The sequence below is a fragment of the Nannobrachium achirus genome, assembly GCF_963921795.1.
Source record: "Nannobrachium achirus genome assembly, chromosome: 1".
Classification (NCBI taxonomy): Eukaryota; Metazoa; Chordata; class Actinopteri; order Myctophiformes; family Myctophidae; genus Nannobrachium; species Nannobrachium achirus.
Window position 1 is genome coordinate 41,708,580 of NC_137810.1, and position 25,165 is coordinate 41,733,744.

Sequence of the window (25,165 nt, forward strand, 5' to 3'; positions counted from 1 at the left end):
AGCTGAGATTATAAAATAGTCGCAGCGTGTATACCGTGTATACCTACCCAGGGGTGAAAGTGGTTTGAAATTCTTGCCGGAACTGTGGCAAAATTGGCCGCGCGGCGAAGCTGCCCGGCCGGAAAAGAATTGGGAAGATCTAACCCCCCAAAACCCTGAAATGCATAGAAAACTGCATTTTGGCATGGTTATACACACAATAAAAACACTACAGGTCCAACACCTGAATTAGGCAACAGCATTACACTTACTGTAACACGAAACATGATTGAAATCCTAAAGGAAATATCCATAATAAGCCTCTTCATATTGTTCATTGTTCCATACAGAAGGGTAAGCAGTAGGGCTAGCAGAATCACCTAAGATAAGATAAGATAAGATGTTTATGGTCACTGTACAACAACATTTTGTTTAGTATATCCACATAAACACATACAGTAGCAGCATCAACAAAGAAAAAAATGCTGATAGAGCAACATTATTCTATCCTAGTCAGGTCACCATATCCTGCCCCCACACACATGTAAAGCATGTTTGTAAGCTCTATATAAATTCCAGATAATATAATATATTATTATTAATATTATTATAACCAGTTATCTAAAGTAACTAAGTACATTTACTAAAGTACTGTATTTAAGTACAGGTTTTAAGTATAGCCTAGCCTACTTTACTGGAGTATTTCCAATACTTAAACTAGATGCAGAATAGAATCATTTTGGTCTATTCTGCCTTTGGTCTAGGCTGCATCGCATGCAGGCACCATGGCAGGCACAGTGCCACAGACACGACGAGTCTCGCCTAGAGATGGGATTTATGACTCTTTGAAGTGAGCCAGATCTCTGGGATCCGTTCCTTTCAAAGAGCCGTTCAAAAGACTGGCTCATTCGAAGGAACGGCTCCCTACTGTGAACCGAATCCTATCGTTCATTTCAAAGAGCCGTTCAAACGACTCGATTCGTTCACGAACGTCCCACCTCTACTCTACCCGCTCCGTGTCAAACACTGAAACAAACAGAATCGATTACACTAACCTACACAAACCCACAGGAATAATTTAGAAGCACTTTATCCGAAAATATAGTCTAACTAGTAACACTTGTGTAGCCTACTGTATGTTAATCTGACTTTAGTATAGGCTATTGTTTTCTTCCTGGACGTGCGTTTGTGGCAGCTTATTTAACATGGGAGTTTGACAGCTGGCTTTCTCCTTTTCTTAACGGAACGCAGTTCCGTCCCCAAATGTTTTAACGGAACGGGGGTTCCGGCCGTTCCGGCTCACTTTCACCACTGTACCTACCACCCAGTCCCTCGGGGCTTCCGTTTCCTGTTCTTGTGGGAAAAGCTTTAGCCGAAAATAGCAGATCGACAAGCTCACAACGCGTTGCGAGCTTGTCGCTCTGCTATTTCCTGCGAAAAGCTTTCCTCCTGAGGTTCAAGTGGTTAAAGGACCAGTACTTCATCCATTTTCAACCCATCTTAATTGGTCCTCAGATTACAGTTTGGCACCATTTCTGTCTCTACTCTGTGTTTCAAAGGAGGGCTATCAGTGACATCGGTAGGCATGCAGTTTAGTCATTTCAAACAAGACTTGACCTTTTTTTTTGCGTGGCAATGGCTTCTATTATAGCATGCTACCGATGATGTCACTGTAGGTGGGTTTTTGAACTGAGTAGACAAAATACAGTAGTCTCGGCCATGCCTTTCGGACTGGCGGAGACAGAAATGGTACCGTATAATGAGCATTAGTGAGGACCAATTATATCAAAATTGATTGGTTGAAAACGGACAAAGTGAACGGTCCTTTAAGGACAATTACATTTTTCGTTCAACAAATATTAAGACGTTTTTCAGAAGCATACATTTGTGTTATAAACCCTATACTTCATAGTTAGTCACTAATAGCCAAACGGTGGTGTCACTCAACATGTCACGTTCATAGCTTGATTTTTTTTTATTTCCCGACATGCAAAGAATACATTATCCCAAGAGTCAGCCTCACGGTGACAAAGCATGAAGATGGATGGCAGAACGAGATGGCCAATTATAGAACAAGGAAGGGGAAAGTGAACGGAGGAACAACAGAACGTGGGAGGGGGTGGGGGGGGGGGAGGAGGGGGGTGCATCAAAAGGACAGAGATATTTCAGAAACATGAAAAGACTTCACAAAGAGAGAGTAGAACAAAAGGACGGATAGAGGAAACCGAGCGTGGAGAAGACGAGAGAAAAATCAGGTATAGGAGAGAAAACAGGCCTAACGGAGCGATGGATGGAAAGGAGTGTGTGTGTGTGTGTGTGTGTGTGTGTGTGTGTGTGTGTGTGTGTGTGTGTGTGTGTGTGTGTGTGTGTGTGTGTGTGAGTGTGTGTGTGTGCATGCGTGTGTGTGTAGGTGGGGGGTGGGGGGGTTAAGAAATCTCATGCATTTGTAATTCTTGCCTCGATGTTCACATTTTGTGCCTTACTTCCCCTCCAAAGACATGGCCTCATGAATATGGATGATGCCGCTTATGTTGTACTCAACTCAATTTATATTGTGATCTTGAAGATCGGCCCTTTACGGTGCACGGCAACCCGCATCTCTTTTTTTTTCTTCCACTGCCACAGCAGATCATCAGTTTCCATCTGTTTCTGTTTTCACGCGTCTACCTACGTGACTCCTCTTGCCACCTGTATGTCGTCTCTCACCGCATCCATAATCCTCCTCTTTGGCCTTCCTCTTCTCCTCTTACCTAGCAGCCCCCCCTCCCATTGGTTTGACAGAAAACATGGCTAACACTTGTCGTTGCGTTGTTGTTTATTACTTTGAACATGACAAATGTATAAGCAAGCGAGAGTGAACGGCCCCACTTTTAACCACTATTCGTCGTTGTCGGGTCGAAACCTTGTATGTCCAAAACCGTTTGTTTTGTATTTATCGTTTTAAAAATGATCTAAACTAGTGAAAACAGCCGATCTGCTGTTTTCACTACTTTTGTGCGACAGACTTGTCTGATGAAGCAGGGCTTTACTTCGCGGAAATACGTACAAATTTGAAACATGGAGATACGAGGTTTTGGCCCGACAGTGATGATATGCTTTGACATCTTTGCATGTAAATGAGGGGTGTGTAGGATGGTGGAATTAAGGGGGATCGGCGATGGTGCACTCATATCCTTCGTTGCTTCGGGCAGGAACCTCTTATCTCCATAATATTCTAACTTTTTGTGTTGTTTTTTTTGTAAATTAACACACTACAGCATCACACAAAAGTATCAAAAGCGCAAAACGTGGCACGAAGAACGAAGCGACGCATTTTGAGCTTGTAGATCTGCTACTTTAGAATTAGAATCCTGAAAAGTAACGGTTTCGGAAATATGATATTTGCAAATGTACCCACATGCGCGCGCATGCATGCGACGTGCGTGCGCACACAGGCACTGACATGCACACGTAATGCACAGGCAAGCTGTGCAAGCAGGAAACCTTGCGTTGAGTATAATGGTCTAGCACCGCCAGTGACCTACATGATTATTTTATTGGTACTAGTAGTCATGCAATTAGTGTGCTGTGGTACTGTTAACGCACCAGGACATGAGCCCTGAGCCTTGGCGTGTGCATGAATAATTTGAGCTTTCCACATAACGGCAAAGCCACAAAACTGTTATATCGTCGTTGTCGGGTGAAAACCTTGTATATCCAAAACCCTTTGTTTTGCATTTATCATTTTAAAAATGATTTAAACTAGTGAAAACAGCCGATCTACAAGCACACAACGCCTTGCACCACGAGGCGTTTTGTGCTTGTAGATCAGCTGTTTTCACTACTTTTGTGCGACGGCCTTGTATGATGAAGCAGGGCTTTACTTTGCGAAATAAATTTGAAACTTGGAGATACAAGGTTTCCAGCAACGACGATATACGCTATAGCGCCGCCGTAAGCCCCTCCGTCAGCACATTTTCCCTTTTTCTTTTCTTTTTTTTACGATTAATTCTAATTCTCGGATGATCACAGAATTCCCCCCCTGCAAATCCTTTTCATTCTTGCCCTCCAAACGTGAATCGGGAAGCGCCTTGTTCCTTCCGTTGCTCGAGCCACGCAAAAGCAGGATTTGGACTCTGTAATGATGTTGATAAGGACGGCCCTACGTAGGAGGAACAGAGAGAGAAAGAGAGAGAGAGAAGAGAGACAGTGGGAGTTATACCCCCGTAAGAGTCCCTTGATCAGAAAGCTGCTAAAAAATAATGAGCGTCAAACCTCATGCATAATTTAAATAACACAGTTATGCTATGATAAAATATGACAGAGCCACCTCTCTTTTTATTTATTTTTTTGCTGCGAAGCTCAGAAGAAGGGAAACACGAGGGTAAATGGCCTCCTTTTCAACCCTTCACCTGACATGAGAATGTCTAGTACATAATGACCAGAGCAGCATATTTTTAAATGTCAAAATACACTATTTCATGATGATGGGCGTTTCTTTCCGCCCTAAACATCAACTAGCAGCACCAGCTCTATTGGACAGGATCAAATAATGAAACTCTGAAGGATATTACTGTAGTAACCATATAGAGGAGATGATCATTTAAAGAATGTTCCAATATCTTACTGAAAATTCATTGAAAATAAGAATAGGGTTGAGATCCGTGAACCGGAGGTACCGGAGGAACTGGATCCAACGATTCATCATCGTACCACTATAAGTTTTGCAAACTGTTAATAAAGTATTCAATCAATTTCTGTCAATTGCGACCATAGGTTGCAGTTAACTATGAAAACCGTCACATCTTGTCCGTAGATCCGTAGATATGTAAAGCCTCATTGTGTATAGCTGTTGTGACATCACATCGTTGTGATGTCACATTGGGACGTCACATTCCATCCTTGTCCCTTGTATTCCCATTGTATGCCCATATATGGAGATCCCTGTTCTCCATATATTTCTAAAGCTGACCTATGACATCACATTGTTGTGACATCACATTGTGACATCGCATTCCGTCCTTGTCCCTTGTATGCCCATATATAGAGATCCCTGATGTCATCAATATTAAGCCCATAGCTTGGAATGCCCATATAGACACATTGTGCAAGTCTCGTGTGGTCTGTAACATAAGACATTTATGATGTCATACGTCAGTCATATCCATATTTGGGAAAATATTTTGTCCACATTTTGTCTAACTTAAACAACCAACCACAACTCAAATCACACTTGCAAATGAATTCCGTGCGAAGTCGCTTTTCGTCTGTGTGTTAATAAAATATATAATTTAGGCCAGAATCATATAGATTTAGTAACATATAGGAATTATTAAGGGAACCATAAAGACAATCTATCAGAGTGGAGAACTCCATATTATTTCCCACTACTACTAGTAATACCTCAGCTCGGTTGTTATGGCCTCACTGATGACTGACAGGCCAGGAGTCGGAGCAGCGAGTCATCATTCATCACGGCTGACAAACAGCGTTCGCCGCGGATCCACAGATGAAGGCAGACACAAGAAAAGACAAAAAAACATCTGCCTTCGACAAACCCTCCCAGCGCAGAGCACTTAACCCCGGGTGCAACAGCCTGGGTTCAGCTCCCAGGCACCGCTCTGCACCTCACGGCATCCGTATACACACCCATGTAAAGCCCCCCCTCCACACACACACACACACACACCACTGGCTGCCACTTCTCCTGTGGAGAGCCCCCAGGGGCCGTGCGAGAAATAGCTCCTGTCACAATGAGTTGGCTTTTCATTTGTTTCTCGAAGCGCGGGAGCCCGTGATGCTCGGGCGGCAGCGAGCGCCAGAGATGCGAGGCCTAGTCGGAGCAGAGCGGCGCGGTCCCTTGGGGAACGCTAAGGCCGCCGTTTCTTCTCTCCCCGTCTCCTCTCCTCTCTTAAGATGAGATGAGATGCACGCAGCAGCAGTGGCGGCGGCAGCAGCAACAACCACGTACCACGTACTGTATATTGTACTGTAAGCCTCGGACAATCCTTTCTGATGAGCTCTGCTCTGATCCGACCCATGCAGCATGTGACAAACATCCAGAATCCTCCATTCAGCGTGCTATAAACCAGGGCAGGCCAGGGACCCCTTAGTCGAGGGAGAGATGAAGCAGGGACAACAGATAGTGTTGTTTGACAGCACAATCATCAGTGTATTTTGGATTCATGTCATTTTGGGTTTTCAGATATTTAAGCACTTGAACCGTCAATATTTAATAAACCTGACCTTTTACTCTGTACTTAGTCTGCTCTTTTTCCCCTCTACACTAAACCTCCTTTCCGAAAATAGATCAAAGCTCAGATCGGCTATTTTTGGCTAAAGTCCTCAGATTATGGGTTCAAGTGGTTAATATAAAAAGGAGGAACATTTTTTCTATCACACAAAGATTTGGAGGACCCCCTGTAGTAACTCTGAGGACCCTCTAGGGGTCCCGGACCACCTGTTGAAGACCCTTGCTATAAACCATGTAACCTTGCGTCGCCAGGAAAGCCTAGTGTTCATTCTAAAACTGAGTCGTCTGATCTGGTTTAGAAAGAAATTGGGTTCTGGTGGTCGGTTCAGGTTGGCGTCGCATTGTTTTTGTTCCCCACATAATGTGAAACAATTAGTTTAGTGTTGCTAGTCGCGCTAAGTTAGAATAAACCGATGGATACACCAAACAATTATTATACCAACAGAAACAAGACGATTATACCAAAATAAACACATTTTAAACTACAGTAGGGGAATCATTTTGATGCTGCACAGCGTAGGGTTCAGGCCCTGCGTTCCGGCTGCCTGATGAGAAAGTTATTTCCACTCCAAACTGGATCTGAAAACCGAAAATGTTATTGATCCCAGGCTAATAAACCAGTGGTTCTAAAACATTTCTGTGTCAAAGTCCCCAGGAATAAATGATGTATTTGGCTGCGGGCCCCTATCTGAAAATATTTTGTGGCAGGGACCCCACCCCCCCATGCAAGATGTGTGTTAGAAGGAGATAGATATTACGTATATTTTTTTCTTCTTCTTCTTTTTTTCCCTAAGGGGTTAAAGTGGTGAATATGCTGGGGACCCCCTGTATCCCCCTCCAGGTACACCTGGAGGGGGATTTGAGAACCAATGCCATAAACACCACGCAAACGTATCAACCTTACCCCCTTCTTTTTTGTATTTTATATGTATTTTCCAAGACAAGGTGAATAAATGAACTTGCGAGAGGGAGATCCATAAGGCAAGGCCACAGAGGAGGCATCCAAGATACCCCATGCAGGCTCTCTCTTCTTTCTCTCTCTGGCAGAAGAATGGTGGTATTGGTGAAGGATTGAGTGGAGAGAGGTTGGCAAGCAAACACACCGGACCCCAGAGGGAGGGACGCCAGATGTGTCCAATTCATCACCCAAGACGGGTGAGAGGTAGCCGAGACAGCCAGGGGAACCCGGCTGGGTCCTCTGTGTGTCTCGCAGTGTGTGTGTGTGTGTGTGTGTGTGTGTGTGTGTGTGTGTGTGTGTGTGTGTGTGTGTGTGTGTGTGTGTGTGTGTGTGTGTGTGTGTGTCTGTGTATTACTGTACTTGTGAGGACCAAAGTGTAGTGGAAATTGATAAATAATACGTTTTGAGGGCCATTTACTAGCGCCACCATGTGGCCGATTTTTGCAATGCCACTTACAGGCCAATTTGTCCATACATGCAACCTGACAGTTGCTTATCTCCCGATTAGGGAGTCTTACTAGTAGACATACATTTAGAATTAGAAAAAAGTTTCCGGTTAGGTTTAGGGGTTGGAATTAGGAATTAAACATGATTTATTCTATGGTTACGCGCCTGTGTCATGAACCAAAGATATTGCTAAGCCAATCAAATGGAAAACATAGCATTCATAAAATCTTTGTCCTAAGATATTAGTATAGTAATACAAATGTGTACATGCGTGTGCATGTGCGTGTGTGCATGTAACGTGTGTATATGATGAAAATGGCTAGAACAGACACACAGGCAGTTAACCACTTAACTTCTGTTTTATACTTGACTATTCAAAAGTAGACAATCTTTGCTCACAACGGACGGCTCGCGATACAAATGCCTTTGAGTTTTTTGATGCCCATTCCTTTGTACTTTCACTCAAGTAACAGCACGGTTACATTACAGAGCCACTGCACTTTGTGACAGAGTATAGTTCTAACATTGTGGTAAGCCTACTTAAGTCACAAATCGTTACCCTCGTAGCATAATTGCCTAATGCTAGGGCTCCACTATAGGAGCGTTGCGTTGTGCCGGCGTTGTGACAGCGTCAAAAAATGAACCGGGGTGAACACTGCTGCATCATTGTGCCTTATTGCCAATGTCCTAACCCAATCAGAATGCTTTGTAACAATCCAAAATGACTTGAAAGTGCCTTTAAGTCACCTTTATTTTTAATGTAACGAGCATTCTGATAAGCTGAGGACATAGGCTATAAGTTGGATCAGTAGTGTAACAGCACGTCCGCACTGCCCGCGATGCGACGCAAGCGAAACGACGCGAGCGATGACATTTAATTAAAACACATTTGTTTCAATGAGGACGTCCTGACCTACCGCGAGCGACGTCACGTCGAGGCATGACGCAACGTCGTCCACCCCGCTCGCGGAGCCTCTATTTTTGTGACGTTTCACGGCGACGTCCATAGAGATGAATGGCCATGTCCCGCCCCCCCAAACACTTTATATCAAACATATAATTTTCCAAAAATCTGTCTGTCTGAAACAGCGTTTCTCCTCAGTGGCTGGAGCAATTGATCTGAAATCGCATCACCATTAGCATATGAACACACCTAACATAACTGTGAAGCCCGTTTGTCACTTTCACAAATCGTTTGCTGTATATTAGCAATTTTCCAAAAATCTGTCTGTCTGAAACAGTGTTTCTCCTCAGTGGCTGGAGCAATTGATCTGAAATCGCATCACCATTAGCATATGAACACACCTAACATAACTGTGAAGCCCATTTGTCACTTTCACAAATCGTTTGCTGTATATTAGCATTTTTATGTATCTACTATCTATTCTGCATCTAGCATGAGGCTTATCTATTCTGCATCTAGCATGAGGCAACATGTTTAACCATCTCTGTGTGTGTGTGTGTGTGTGTGTGTGTGTGTGTGTGTGTGTGTGTGTGTGTGTGTGTGTGTGTGTGTGTGTGTGTGTGTGTGTGTGTGTGTGTGTGCGCGCATGCGGGGGGGGGGGGGGGGGGGGGGGGGTGACTGGCCCCCCCTGTTACAGATGTTGTCCAAAAATAATGCAGATCGGTACACAGTATCTCTGTAGCCATTAAACGAAACGGGTATTTCTTACATTGACGCTCCTACATATTATCATGTAAGCACCAGTTAAAGTTACTTTCCATCCCTCATATACTGTCTGCACAGTGCACATCCCATAACCCACACACTGCACATCATTTCAGAGCTCATATCTTTGAACGGGTAAGGGCTAGTTATTATTTATTTATTTGATTGGTTCAGGCTACATCGCTCACTCGCGTGCAGTGCGGATGTCATGTTAGGAGAGTAGAATTAGGCATAAATAATAAAGGCAGATAAATATGTTTTTATTTTTATTTTTTACTCATAAGTCATGATTGCCTGAGTCACCTAGATTACCTACGGAGAAAGTGATTTTTTTTCTTTCCTGGAAACATTAAATACATAAGTTAGGCAATTATGCTATGAGGCTAGTAAAATCTGAGTATACTTCTTCCAACACCAGAGTCAAAGCTTTCTGGAGCTGTTTGCACTTTGCTGCTGTTTGGCTGAACACCAGCTGAACACCTTTAAGGCAAATGACTCCGACACTTCATTTAGCATCTTTCATAACTGCTATATCATCCTATATATTGTTAAGCAACATGCTTCTGTGTTCTGTGTTCACTTGGCTGCTGGCATCACCGCAAATCGAGACTGACAACCTCCCTAGGATGCCGGCAGTAGACATCTAAGGCTTTTTTTTTTTTCTTCTTTTTTCTCCCTTCTAAATCCTAGCTCTAGGTTAGAATCAAACACACAGGTGTGGGTCCATTGAAAAGCATGGCATGTCTTTGGGAAGGAATCCCAGGCCTTATCACACATAACATGATGGGGGGATTTGCTGTTGGCGTGTGAGAAGAGATCCCAGGGCCCACACCTGGTGTCAGGGCGACACCCACAAACAACCGTCTAAGTGCTGTCAGCGGGCCATGTTTGCTGACTCTGGTATCTACTCCAGTTGACACGACAGGGGACTAATTGGTGTGGAACTGCGTACAAAAAACAAAAAACAAAAAAACACTACCTGTTTTCTGCCGAGTCATTTTCCTCCTCTTTGCTCTCTTTGGGTGAGAGTCGTACTCAACAAATGTTTTATCTTTATTTCGAACAAGCCTACGAGGCGAGTGGCTTATCCGTTTGTTTATCTGTCTGTCTATCTATTCATCATTCTAGACACTAGACAAGAAAGGAATTGAACTCTGTCAGGCTTAACACGTTGCAGTCCGAAATAGAATGGTGGTTGGTAGATTAGCCGTGAAATTTCTATTATTGTATTGTGATCTGAGACATAATATTATGTTTATAAACATGACCCCGCAGCCCCTCCATCTTGAACAGCGCCGCTGTTTTTTCTTTTTTTTTCCCCCCCAGGCCAGTAACTCACCATGATTTTCTCGATCTCCGTTGGGATAGAATGGGGGTTTTGGCCGATCGTCGATGTCCCCGTGCGTTTCGCGTGCGCGATCCTTTCACGTAAATGTCCCCGCAAATAGTCCATGTGTGACTGAAGAACAGAACTGAAAAGTTTCGCTAGCATAGCCCCAAGCATGGCTGCAGGAGGAGCTCGAGTGTGTAGACAGTAAACGGATGGGTGGAAGGTGCCTTGGAGAAGGAGAGGCGCTGACGTCACCTCTGCTTCATGCACGGTCTGCATGAGCTATCAGTGCACGAGTGGTGACTAGGGAAGGTTAGACGATCGCCGATTTTCGGATCAAAAGCTTTTATTCCGGTTTTAAAGACAAAGTCCGGGAATGTACGACGTGGCTGAGAGTCCCTGGGGGGATGTGCGATATAGTACGGTTTTAACATTAAGGGGCCCCCCTTGGCTTAGAAGGTGTTAAAAAGTCCAACTTGCAAGCAAAATAAATGTTCCTTAAAATTTTCGTTAAGTACAAAGTAAATGTACTTAGTTACATTCCACCACTGATTCCTAGATATTAGGAAAACCTAACTGAAGAACAAAGTTGAGTTGAGTACAAAGAGTATATCACTCAACAAACAAAACCTGTCTCTACAATGCTCACTCTCAATCTGAAGTATTTTTGTTGATTGATGCCAGTATGCAGATGTAACTATGTTTGTTACTTGTTCACATTTTCTGTATGGTATTTAGTCATTTAGATAAACATACAGTACAGTTTACTTATCCACAACTGTAGTGTTTTATTTAATACAGAGCCATAGGTTAAGTATTGAGGGTTTCAAACATTGCATACACATTGACATGAATCCAACATATTACTAGAAAAAATAACTTGCAAACGAAAAAAACATTATTTTTCACTACACTGATGACAGTGCTGTCAAGCATGTCTATGAAGTCTAGATGACATCTATGAAAATGTTTAATCTGCAACACAATTTTGCACAATATGTAGGGGTGGGGGGTGGGGGGTGTCTCTCTCAGCTAAGGGGTCTTTAACCTGAAAAACGTTGAAGACCTCTGGTCTAACTGAAAGTATAAAAAAAACAGAACCATACGGGTTCATTTTCTTTTTCAATCACGTTGTGATAGACAAGTGGCAGGGTAAATAAAACCAGAGCCAAGGTTCCACTTGTCATACCACGAGATTTTCCAAACCCCAGAGCTTAGTTGCGGTTTTATCCCATCATCACTTATGATTCCTAACAATGTGTAAAACGCCGCCTCCCCATTCATCTCAACCCTTGAAGAGCTCTTATGAGTAGACCCGCTCCAATTGAAGTTCAGCACGTTTCCCTGACCTGTCGGCGGTACTGGGGCAGCGAGTTGCCTCAGCTCCATTAAGCCATCCTAATTATAGAGCAACACCGGCAATTACGGCTGTTTTTCTTCTTTTTTTCTGCTCCACACCTGTGAGAGAGCCTTCAGGAATCCTCAGCATGGACGATACTGAGTTGGCACGCGGCGCCTTGGTACATGTTGACGTTGGCGCCGTGCCAAGCGATTGTGGATTCAAAAAGGGGTGGGGTTGATGGGCTGGGGGAGAGTGACAGTTTTCAACAAAGCTTGAGTTTTTCTTCTTTCTGTTTAGCGTCAGGAAGCCTACTATACAGTTTGGATTTGTGTTGCTGTGGTGGCAGAAACCTCTTATCTCCATATTCGAACTTTTTTTGTATTTTTCGCAAATTAAGGCCCCTACATGATCATACTACAGCATCACATCGAATCATCAAAAGTAGCAGATCTGCATGCTTGTTTTGAGTGATCTGCTATTTTTGCATTTTTAAATTTTTTTATTTGAATACTGAAAGTGAAAATTAACAGTTTTGGAGATTTTAGGTTTCCACCCGACAGAGACGTTATGATCTTCTGTCCTGTTTCTACTTGAGTGTTTTCGCGTGACTAAGGGTAACGTTTTTGTTGGTGGAAACTATTTTAAAAGGGTTTAGATCAGGAACTGTCACCTTAGGCGTCGTATCTCGAGTATCGAGTATCTTGTATGTAGAGCATGTCGTTTTGTTATCAAATGAAAAACGACACCGTCTGGACTATTGGACGAGATTTAAAGCTAAGTCTAGTAGCTTTATCGGGGAGGAGTTAACATACTGTTTTTAGCACTTGAACAAACTGCAGCCCCTTTATTTCAAAGATACTACGTTATGAACTTCAGGTATAATGGCTTGCAGAGTTTGCTGTCAATACTTAAAGGGGAGTTTCGGTCAAAAACGACTTTCCTACCTTTAAAATGTTGATTCAGGAAGCTTCTGGGTTGATCCTGGTTAGTTTTGACCCATAGCAGCATTTTGTTCTATTTTGGATTTTCTCCCCTGCACCCCACGGCTCCAAACGGCACCTCTTGGGTCACTCCATAATCCGGTTATTATTCTCGCTCAAAACTCACTTTTCTCGCTCGGTCTCAGTCCCTGGTAACGTTGTTAGCATATACGAGCTACAACAGCTCCAGGTCGCCGCCATGTTTGTTTACAAGAAGCTCAACTCTGAACTCTCAGCCCTGCAAGAGAAACACTGGGAAATCCCATACCCGTTGGGAAACGCGCGTTCACGAGCTGCTGCTGCTGCTCACAGCTCCACCCCCCTCCCCCCACAGCCTGTTGTGCCTGTTGAGGTAGACAAGAGGCTACACCATACATCACTCTGCAGACTTTGTCGACATAGTTACATCTTTTTTCTTTGGCTTAGGGCCCACGCAGACGAAATGCGATATTGCATCAGATCAGATCTCGTGCCCGGGGGTTTATCGGTGTTCATTTCAAACGACAGCGATCCTCTGCCTTGAATTCGGGCCCGGTATATCCCGCTGTGCCAGTGAAATATCTGATACCTTTTCAATTGAGCCAGATATCCTGGATGACCACCCCTAGCGATCTCGGGCCAGAGTTGAGTGGGGAAAAAGTTTAATTTTATTTTTTCTGGCAGTTGATTGAATAAAGAAACAAGGCTCCAGCCTCCACGGAAAGACAAAGTGGCAGCGGTTCTCAAACTGTGTCCCGACCCAACTTGGGGTCGCAGAAGGTGCCATGGGCTCGCACATTGCCGACCATACTACTGTGTATAACGTGTATTTGCCCTTCAACTATAACATATATATTGTTTTTTATGAGACAAGCATTGTAATTAGGCTATGCTCCCAAATCCATTTATTACCTTCTGTTCGCATATTCAATGAGTCCCGCAGTGCAACACCAAACAAAACAAGAAAAAAGAAACTGCGTTTGAAATTGCCTACTTTCCAGTATGATTTCAGTTACTTTACATTCCGTCCGTCTTTCAGGAGATTCTCTAGTCTCTCCATCCCCGCACTCTTCTGGAATGGTGCAGATTGTGGGCAACTCCAATATTTGTATTTACATTATAATAAATATTGGCGTTGTGGATTCTGTGTTTCTCGAACATTTCAAGGTCTCCCCCTTCAACTCTTTACAGTGTAGGCCTTCAAAATACTATTGCAATGTGCATCAAATGACAGCTCCGTCGCGCGCTGGTCATCAACTGCTTTTTTTTTTCCTTTTCTTTTTTTGCGCAGCCTCTCTACAAGGCACGCATGGTGCTTTCATCAGTGCTGCCAATTAAATATTATTATAAAACGGCGAAATTAAACAAATATATTCGCTATAAGAGTCTCTCTCTCTCTCTCTCTCTCTCTCTCTCTCTCTCTCTCTCCCTCTCTCTCTGTCTGTGACATATTTGTAGCTATAATGCAGTATTGATACTTTTACTTAAGTAAAGAATGGGAGTACTTTTTCCATCACTGCTCAAATTAACTGTTCATCAGCGTGAATGCTTTCAGGTGTGTATCTGATCAATAGGAAATTGCCCATTACATTCTGAATGACATCAAAGCGACATGTTGTGATGTGAGCGTCTTGTGAGCATGCGAGAGAGTTTGAACTTGAACGATGTAGTGCGCTACAAACTAGGTCAGATCAATAATTAGCGCATCAGTTCCAGCTGGTGGTCGCTGCAACAGCTGACTGGAGTAAAACAAATTTTCAAAAAGTTTGTCTGCATGACTAGGTAGCCTATTAAGTCAGATATTGCATCTGAAAGGGGCAGTGGTTCTCAAACTATATGGTTCCCGAGCCAACGTGGGATCGCGGAAGGTCCCATGGGCTTTGCCGACCAATATAAATAAATAATGAATATATTGTTGTAACCAAAATGGGTCATTCCAGAATTGGAGGACATTTTACCTCTCCATTAAAAATGTGAACTACCTCTCCATAATAGTGTATAAAGAAGGTAGCTAGTACAGGTAGTGACAACATACTGTACTGTAGACAAGTGCAGTGGTTCTCAACCTGTGGATCGGGAGCTTAATGATGGAGATGGTAACCAAATGGACCCTATATTAATCTTCTTGAGGGCAGGAAATGGGTTGTGATTTTATAATATTAAAATGACGAAATTAAACAAATATATTCGCTATCTAACGTCAGTTTAATTGCCATTTGTTTAATGTTTTGACAATGAGGGTGTCCCAGGTGATTCCCAGCTTTAATGATGGAGATGGTAACCAAATGGACCCTATTAATCTTCTTGAGGGCGTAAAATGAAACCGCCGTATGGCTACATTTGGTTTCATAATTCATAATCATGGAATGTCTCTTGAGTATTACATTATATGAATAATGTGGCATAGTAGCATCAACCACCATTTTAACCAGCAACCAGCCAGACATTACACAGACATGAGCATAGGCTATGTCTATATAGCAAGATAGAGCAGAAGAGAACTTCAACTCCGCCAAATGACTGCGCAGAAGAAAAAAAAAGGAAAAAAAAGAACGCTATAGGCTATAACGTTTTTGAACAAGTGATTACAACATTTTAGGGAGAAAGTAGGCTAAAGTAAAAAGTAAGTAGGTAATAATAATAATAAAAGTGTAGGCTATTCTATTGTGAGGTGTACACTCTGCGCAGCCTAAAAAAAAGGGAAGAGCTGGCTTCATATAATCTGAAGCAATCCCGTGGGCTCATTCAGACGACATTAATTGTAAAGGATTCCTACCCGATGACCCGACAATATCAAGCTTTTTTGATATTATCGTGAGCGCTCCCGACGAGTCCCGATGTCATAAAAAACTAATTAACATAATCCGTTCGTGTCGGGGTACCGTTCAGAGTGAAGACCGATTCCGGGGCCGACCGAACGATTTTCCCGGGGATCATCCCGACAATCGGCCCCGGGGGAATCGGCCCCGGGATCGGCCCAGTGTGCACGGGGCTTTAGAGCATTTTTGTGTTTTATTGTTCGTCGCGCGTCGGGGAGTCACGCGATACAAAACGTGATTTCACAGTGTTCTCTCCTGGGCTGAGAGTTCAGAGTTGAGCTAAAAGTAAACAAACATGGCGGCGACCAGGAGCTGGTGTAGCTTGGATTTGCTAACAACGTTACCAGGGACTGAGACCGAGCGAGAAAAGTGAGTTTTGAGCGAGAATAATAACCGGATTATGGAGTGACCCAAGAGGTGCCGTTTGGAGCCGTGGGGTGCAGGGGAGAAAATCCAAAATGGAACAAAATGCTGCTATGGGTCAAAACTAACCAGGATCAACCCAGAAGCTTCCTGAATCAACATTTTAAAGGTAGGAAAGTCGTTTTTGACCGAAACTCCCCTTTAAGAGTAGAGTAACCTTCGATGAGCGAATCTTTGTATCACATGGCTGCTGATCGAACACACAGTCCTGTAACCCAGGGGTCTTCAACGTTTTCAGGCCAAGGACCCCTTTGTTGAGAGAGAGATGAAGCAGGGACCCCCACAACCTTTTCATAGATTCCATATAGTTTCATTGTTTGACAGCACAATCATCAGTGTATTTTGGATTCATGTCAATTTGTGTGGGTATTTTTTTAGCCAGTAGGCCATCTAGACCAGTGGTTTTCAAAGAGGGGGTCTGGGTAACCCCAGGGGTCTTTGGGGAGGATCCAGGGGGTCCCCAGCCAAAGTAGTTAATGCAGCATCACAATCATTTTAACCACTTTATCCATTTATATGTTGGCTATTCAAAAACAGCAGATCTATAAGCTCACAGCTCGTCACTTCGAAGTGTAAAATATGAACATAAATCTTCTCTTCTCGGGGTCCCTGGCACAAAACATGTGCTAGATGGGGCTCTGCAGGGGGTAAAAAAAACACAATTTGGGGGTCCTTGATATGAAAAACGTTGAGAACTACTGATCTAAACCACTGCACACTCCCCTCCCCCACTTCCCAAAAAGCATGTACAACTCTTCACACAGTTTAAGATAGTTTGAGAAACTAATCACACATTAATCAGTTTTGAATCCCTGCTGATAAATTGACGGACAGCATTTTCCCGGAGATGGGTAATCCAACTCTAAGAGGCTTTGTAGAGACAGGCACAATGGAGCTCCTGGGAGCGCACGTCTCTCCGGCTTTGTATTCAGATCAGATTCTAGCCAAGTCGATTGGCAAGACAACAGCTCTGGCAGCCTGCTGTCCTCGGCCTCTCCCTAATTTCCAGCTCTATTCAAACAGATGTAGCGAGTGTCTGAGACGATGTTGGCATGTCTGTTAATGTGTTTTAGCCTTCGGTGGATGATGAGGCGCGTGGATTTTAGAAGACAAAAGATATTACCTGAGGAAATACAACTTGTGAAAGCAACATGAGAACCAAAGGTTTGTCAGAGGTACTTCAAAGGCCCGCTTTTTGGCAGAGAACCTTAGAAGTCTTTAAAAGAGTAGCGCACCCAAATAAGGCCTTATTTTCTATCAATTTGCACATGCCATTAAGCCTTGAATTCATGGAGACAATAATTCAATAATAATTCTCAGTATGAGTAGTTCACCCAAGGAATTTGGTGAACTACTCCTTTAAAGACCCCACCGCACCATGTGTAGAAGAAGGTACAATTACAATCGATTCATCTGGTTTTGTCACGCGTCTACACAAACACAATTGGCCCGGGTGATATTTGTCACTGCACGCGTACTCTTAAGCCTCTATCATAGTCACAAGTGAAGAGCTATCACCTCACCGCGGTGTAGTTTTCTAGCTATCACCTAAAAATAGCTAGAAAACTACACTGCGGTGAGGTGATAGCTCTTCACCTTGGACTATGATAGAGGCTTAACGGGCTAGGGGCGGCACCCGTCTGCAGGGAGTGTTGTACAGGATGAATAAGATGGGGAACGTCCTCCCGCTGGGGGCTCCTCGCTGGCAGGTGAGCCAGTAGTATACAACAGCAGTGACAACACACAGAAATTGGGGGAGAAAAAGAGGCAAAAAAGCACACCAAAAAAAGAAGTTAGGGACATCCTAATCTCTAACTTGGTCTATAGAGTGTTGTCATTGTCGGTTAGAGAAAGTCACGTTTGTAACCGTGGAAAAGAGAGTCAGTTCCTGGATCATAAACTATGACGATGATGAGCAGCAGTGTGTAGAATAGATCAAAGGGCTTAGAAGGATCATGTATAAGTGTGATCATCTGATCTCCCGTACTAATGTACTAATATATATATATATATATATATATATATATATATATATATATATATATATATATATATATATTTTTTTTTTTTTTATCCCACGGTTTTTGCAACCCATTTTCTCACCCAGTGCCAACCTAACCTGTAGTCCTGGTTTCTGCTCTCCCCCTGCCGCGCCAGGGGAATTGGGGAGCACCTGGCTGGCTAGGGGGAGGTAGTATAGAAACCAGGACTACTGCATGTTTTTGTGAGGGCATCTACCCTAGGAGACATGGGGAGAACATGCAAACTCCACACAGAAAGGCCCTATCGCCAACCCCACCTAGGGTGTGGGCACTGATGACGCGGAGGGAGGAACACACCCCCAGCGCCCACAGCGTCCCCCGGCGGGAATCGAACCCAGGACCTTCTAGCTGTGAGGCGAAGCGCTAACCACTGCGCCACCATGCCCCCCTAATAATATATAATATTATTAAAAATGTTACGTCCAGTTCTGTTAAAAAATGTATATGTTTTATTTATAGCGAGAATTCTTTTTTAAATAAGTCATTATGTTTAACCACTTAAGCCCTATATATCGTCACTGTCAGGCAGAAAGAAACCTTGTATCTCCAAGTTTCAAATGTGTATTTTTTTTTTCGTAAAGTAAAGCCCTGCTTCATCATACAACACTGTTCACAAAACTATTATCTCCATATTCTAACTCTCTCCCCCAGCTCTTAATGGGTTAATGTCTCACAGTACCACGTGCTGTTTACATTTCTGACTAAAATAAAGTATTCAATCAATCAAAGTCTCGATGAAACCAAAATCCATTTAGCAACGCATGCTGGAGCACTCACTCTCTCTCTCTCTCTCAAGGTGACAACCAACCAGAAACATGACTGGCCGCATACCATGCATTTATGAATCCACTTCAGCTGTCTGCTCTGTGCCCGCACGCACACGCATCCATCCAGCACACACACATTGTGTGTACGCTAACTAAACACATTCCACTGAGGCAATAATTTTCCTCTCCAGTCGAGCACCTTTTATAATCCTTTCATGTTCTCGTTCTCATCCCTTGTCATTTCATAACCCACACACACACACACACACACACACACACACACACACACACACACACACACACACACACACACACACACACACACACACACACACACACACACACACACACACACACACACACACACACACACGCTAGCTGACATGTGTTTGCATACCAAGTCACAAGCAGAGACAACACACACACATAGGAGAGACAATACTCACACACATACGCTACACTATCTACACTTCATCTGTCGAGTGGAAACCTCATATGTTCAAAACTGTTACTTGGGATTAAAATTTAAAAAATATCAAAAGAAGCAGTTCTACAAGCTCAAAAGTGTGTTGCTTCGCTCCACATTTCGAGCTTGCAGATCTGCTACTTGTGATGTTTTCGTGACACTGTATGATCAAGGATCATACAGTAACAACCCAGTAACAACAGTCATAGTGGTGTACTCGCCCACTAACATGGCATCACCTGAGGAGGTTGAGGAGTTCTATGAGGACCTCACAACAGCAGTCCGAGGTGTCCCAGCGCACAACTTCCTGGCAATCCTTGGCGACTTCAACGCCAGGATTGGACAGGAGGATGCACCATTCCCATACCATGAGTCTACCAACCGCAACGGCACATACCTCACAGCCCTTCTCATGGAACACCAGCTCCTGGCAGCGAACACCATGTTCCGGAAGAGAACAGGGAAGAGATGGACTTTCCGAGACCGAGCCTCACGGCCTGGGGAGCAACCTAGGCTATATCAGTTGGACTATATCCTAGTGAGGCAAAAGTGGAGGAATTCCATCCTGAACGCTGAGCCATACAGCACGTTCAGCTCTGTAGGCTCTGATCACCGTGTGGTCTCCATGAGGGTGCGACTGAGCCTCAGGGTCCCCAAGCCAAGCCCCAAGATTCGGCATGACTGGAAGGCATTCACGACCAATCCGGGCCTTCAAACCAGGTACACGGAGGAAGTCAGGAAGCGCTTTCGGCAGCTTGATAGGGGAGAGGAGCCCAGCCGTGAATATGGGAGATTCATCACAGCGAATGAGGAGGCGACCAGACTGTGCGTACCAGTGCTGAACAGAGTAAGAGCACCACCACGGTCCAGACATCCGAAGGTTGTAGCAGCACGAGGCAGGATGGAGGAAGCACGACTCAACTTTGAGCGTGAACCAACAGAGGAGGGTCGCGAGACACTGAACGAAGCCAAACAGTCTCTCTTCAGCACCTACGACACCATCAAAGGGGAGGAAGTGATGGAAAGTGTGCGAAGAGTGCAGGCAGCGCAAGGTGAAAGGCAATACGGGGAGGCCTGGAAGGTAATAAATGAGATGACAGGGCGGAAGAGGGCCAAGGAGGGCCAGGTTGAGGGACACAGCCCAGAGGAGAGAGTGGCAACATGGTTCGACCAACATATTTTACCAACATGGTTCCAAAGGCTCCTGGGAACATCAGTGGAAGAGGGAGAGGAGGAAAATATACCAGTAGTCCTCCAGGGCCTGAACATCGACGATGGACCCTTCACAATCAGCGAGCTCGCCAGGGCAAAATCCACCCTGAGAGAGGGAAAAAGCGCTGGGCCGGATGGCATACCTCCAGAGGTCTTGAAGAACTGCGACCTAGACAACCTCATCCTAGACTTTTGCAACAATGCTCTACAGCACAACAAGCAACCTGAAATATGGTCTCTCTGAGAGAACAACCGTAGCACAGATCCTGGCATTAAGGAGATTAATAGAGGAGGTGAAAAAGGACAACCTAGCAGCTGTACTGTGCTTCATTGACTTCAAAAAGGCTTTTGATTCTATCCACAGAAGCAAGATGGTGAAGATCCTTGAGGCCTACAATGTCCCTCCCAACATTCTCCGGGCTATCGAGACCATGTACGCAAGAACAAGGGCCAAAGTGGTGACCCCAGATGGCAGCAGTGAGGTGTTTGACATCCGAGCTGGTGTAATGCAAGGAGACACCCTAGCCCCCTACCTCTTCATCATAGTTCTAGATTATGCGCTCAGGAAAGCCATAGGTGGACGAGAACAAGAGCTTGGCTTCACGCTAACACCAAGGAGGTCAAGGCGGCATCCCGCAGTAGTTCTGACAGACCTGGACTATGCGGACGACATCAGCCTGCTTTCCGACAGCATGGAACAAGCACAAGAACTCCTGAACAGGGTGGAGATAGAGTGTGCCAAAGTTGGTCTCAGGCTAAATGCTAAGAAAACTGAGGTTATCACCTATAACCTACCTGATCACTCACCTCTGACAACAACAGAAGGAGCTGTGTTGAAGGAAGTCAAGGACTTCAAGTACCTGGGCGCATGGGTCGACTCAACTGAGAAAGACCTTAAAGTAAGGAAGGCACTCGCTTGGAGGGCCCTGAACGGCATGAACAGTGTATGGAACTCTAGCCTCCCCCGCCAAATCAAACTTAGCTTCTTCTTTGCAACAGTGGAGTCTGTTCTCCTCTATGGCAGTGAATGCTGGACCCTGAAGCCAACCCTGCAGAAGTCTCTAGATGGGTGCTACACTAGAATGTTGCGTGCAGTACTCAACATCAACAGGAGTGCACATGTTACCAACAGGAGCCTGTATGAGGGAATACCAAGGGTAAGCGAGAAAATTGCCACCAGAAGAATGAGACTAGCAGGACACTGCCAAAGACACCAGGAGCTTCCAGCCAGCAAATTGGTACTGTGGGAGCCAACACATGGGCACCGGTCGCGAGGACGTCCCACAAAAACATACGTGGACGTACTCAAGGAAGACGTAGGGACACAGAACACCAATGAGCTGGCCAGATGTATGGAGAACCGAGATGACTGGAAACAACGATGGAGGGCTCGTCTGAGGACGACCTAGAGAGAGAGTATGATCAAGTAGGCCATTAATTTATGAAAACATGCAAAACGTTAAAATATGGAGATAAGAGGTTTCTGCCTGACAGCGACGACATGTAGGTACGCACACACGTTTGTGATATACTTCTGAAGACCTTCTGCTTTAAGATGTCGATTTCATGAATGCCTTTTAACACTTGGGGAGCCAAACTCGTTCAGGGACGAGTTAAGGCCACTAGGTGTCCCCCTGCCACAGGAAGTTATCTCGTTCACAGACGAGGCAACAAACAGTTAACTTTTTGAGCCTGCAGCTGCCCTTTGAATGACCTGTGTCCATTACGTCACCCAGTCAGTGCAGGCAGCCCCTCTGTGGAAGACATCACGGAAGGACTTAACATTGCTTTAGATTCTACTTTGAAACATAAGAACGGCTTTATCTAAGAATGACATGAAAACAGCCCCATGGAAGCAGAGAGCTGATTGTTTTCACGGCGACACTTTACCGCGATTTTACCGCGATTTTTGGATTTTAGTTTCACGAGCGTTTGTAAACAAATGGATTATCCTCCTCAATCTTCTCTGGACACGCACGTGCACACGCACGAAGCTTGCGAGGCACGTCAAAACAAAGCGTAAGTCAATGGTGGCAGCAGCAACAGCTATAAATGTTATAAACCTTAGCAGCCCATGTGTTAATGTTGTTAATACTATTTTTACCCCTAACACTAGCTCATAGAGCAGCTTGTAGATCCGCTGTTTTAGGTGTGCAATAGCAACATGCAACACATTGTAAGTCAATTTGTAATGCATAGACAAGTCCTAACCTTAACCCCTAAATTTAACGTCTAAAATCCTAATCCCAACCTGGATATTTTCCTAATTGTAAACCTCACAAACATTTTATAACAATAAAACGAAATAATTATTTTGAGAACCAGGAAAATGGTCCTGACAATGTCTGATGTTACTATTATGTCTGAAGACAATTGCACCTCACAAGTGTAGTAACACGTGCACACATACATGCGCACTTACGTACACACACACGCACGCAAGTGCCACAGACTGAGGCTGACAATAGCAAATAGACCCAGGGATAGGAAGACATGGCCATGCTCACATGCATGCACAAACTCAACACACACATCTGCAGCCCCATCTTGTAGGCCACACATGCACACCCACACATGCACACGCTCACCTGCAGCTGCGCGCGCCCATCGCGCACAAACACACACCCACAAACCTATTGTTTTGCCCCCATATTTTACCAAAATCTAAAGCATGGTGAAACGTGACATGATGGATAGCCGTGTAGTCAATCTAGTTAATTGTGTGTGTGTGTGTGTGTGTGTGTGTGTGTGTGTGTGTGGGTGTGGGTGTGGGTGTGGGTGTGTGTGTGTGTGTGTGTGTGTGTGTGTGTGTGTGTGTGTGTGTGTGTGTGTGTGTGTGTGTGTGTGTGTGTGTGAAGCGTGAGGCGGCCAGACAGTGGAAACGTATTTGTTGATAATGAAACATTCTCAATCAATCTCATGTCAGTCCCAGATTGCCAATTGATTAAAACATTCATCTCATTTGAATTTAATTTCGGGTTTCCATTCCACAAAAATGATTAATGCTATGATAGACTGCAGTGTGCATGTGCCTCTAATTCTTTCTCTCCCTCTCTGTCTTTGGCGTTAAACCAGTTCTCAAACCTATCCATACATACATATATATAGTATATCACTGACAACACTGACAACTCTACTGGACTTCCATTGTAACGTTACTTTGTTTCACCCTTTTACTACCAAACATAACAGAGCTTGTATCAACCAATGCAATAAGCCATGGGTCAGCGACCTTTTTGACATGAAGTGCCATGTTTTTATTTTCTTCATAGTCAGTGTCATAACATCAACATGAAGTTTGACTATGACACCACATTAAAATGTAATATTTCCAAAGATTTTGCCCGTCCATACGGTATTACAACCTTAATTATTTTCTTTTGTCATATTTTCAAGATCCAATGATCATTAGTCTCTAGCAATGTGCATGCGAATGTAATGCACAATAATTGTAAAGCGCCTTGTGGATACATACATTTACCATTCATGTGAAGGATGTAATTTGCATACAGATGTTTTAATTTAACTGACTAAATCTTTTTTCAATAAAAAAGAAAAAACAAAATCCCCTCTCTCACACTTATGCCAGTGTTCCAGTGATCACCCTCCCTGTGCCTATGTTGGCACCCATGCCCAAGGTTATAACTACCCCTGAAATAAGATGTGAGCAGGGCCCTCATTTCGGGTTGGTGAACGCGGTACCCCCTCCCTTGATGTTTTGGCATAAGGGGGCTACGTATCATTTCAAACCAAAAATAGACCAGCCAAAACACAACGATGATACAATCTCTCCATTCTTTTCAAGCTTTCAAAAAGCGAAGCATTCCAGTTCCCTAGCTAACCTGTACTGCTCCGGCCAGAGTGCCCCGTGCTTGTCAGACGAGGCTCCGGAGGCCCCAGACCGACCCTTAACAAAGCTCCCATTGAGTTCCTGGAGGCAACGGAGCTACTAGCCGAGACGCTCAAAATGTCAAAACTCCCGAATAGCTGTCAGTCACCAAAACATTATAAGGGCCAATAACACAGTGACAACATTATGCTATAAACGTACAAATGTTTCCCAATCCTATCCTTGAGCGAGCGCTCCAGCCGGCCGTGTAAAGTAACTAAGTACATGTACTCAAGTACACTAAGTAATTTTGAGGTCTTTTTTTTTTACTTCCAATTTCCAATAGTTTTACTTCTACTCCACTACATCTCTGATCTAAATATTGTACTTTTACTATGCCACGATTATTTGAAAACTTTAGTTACAATAGTTACTTAGATAGAATAGATTTTTATTATTACAAAACATAGGTTAACTTTATGTTCTCAGACTATTTTCAAAATAGCTCATTCTGTATAGGCCTAATGGGTACTTTTATGCCACTACCTGTACTTGTACCTTTACGCACGTCATTTTTGAAAAGCTTCCCACACTTTTAATCGTAAAAGAGTATTTCTACGTTGTGTTATTGATACTTTTACTTAAATAAAATCATTTTGCATTTTTCCAACATTGGCTCCAACCATGAGGC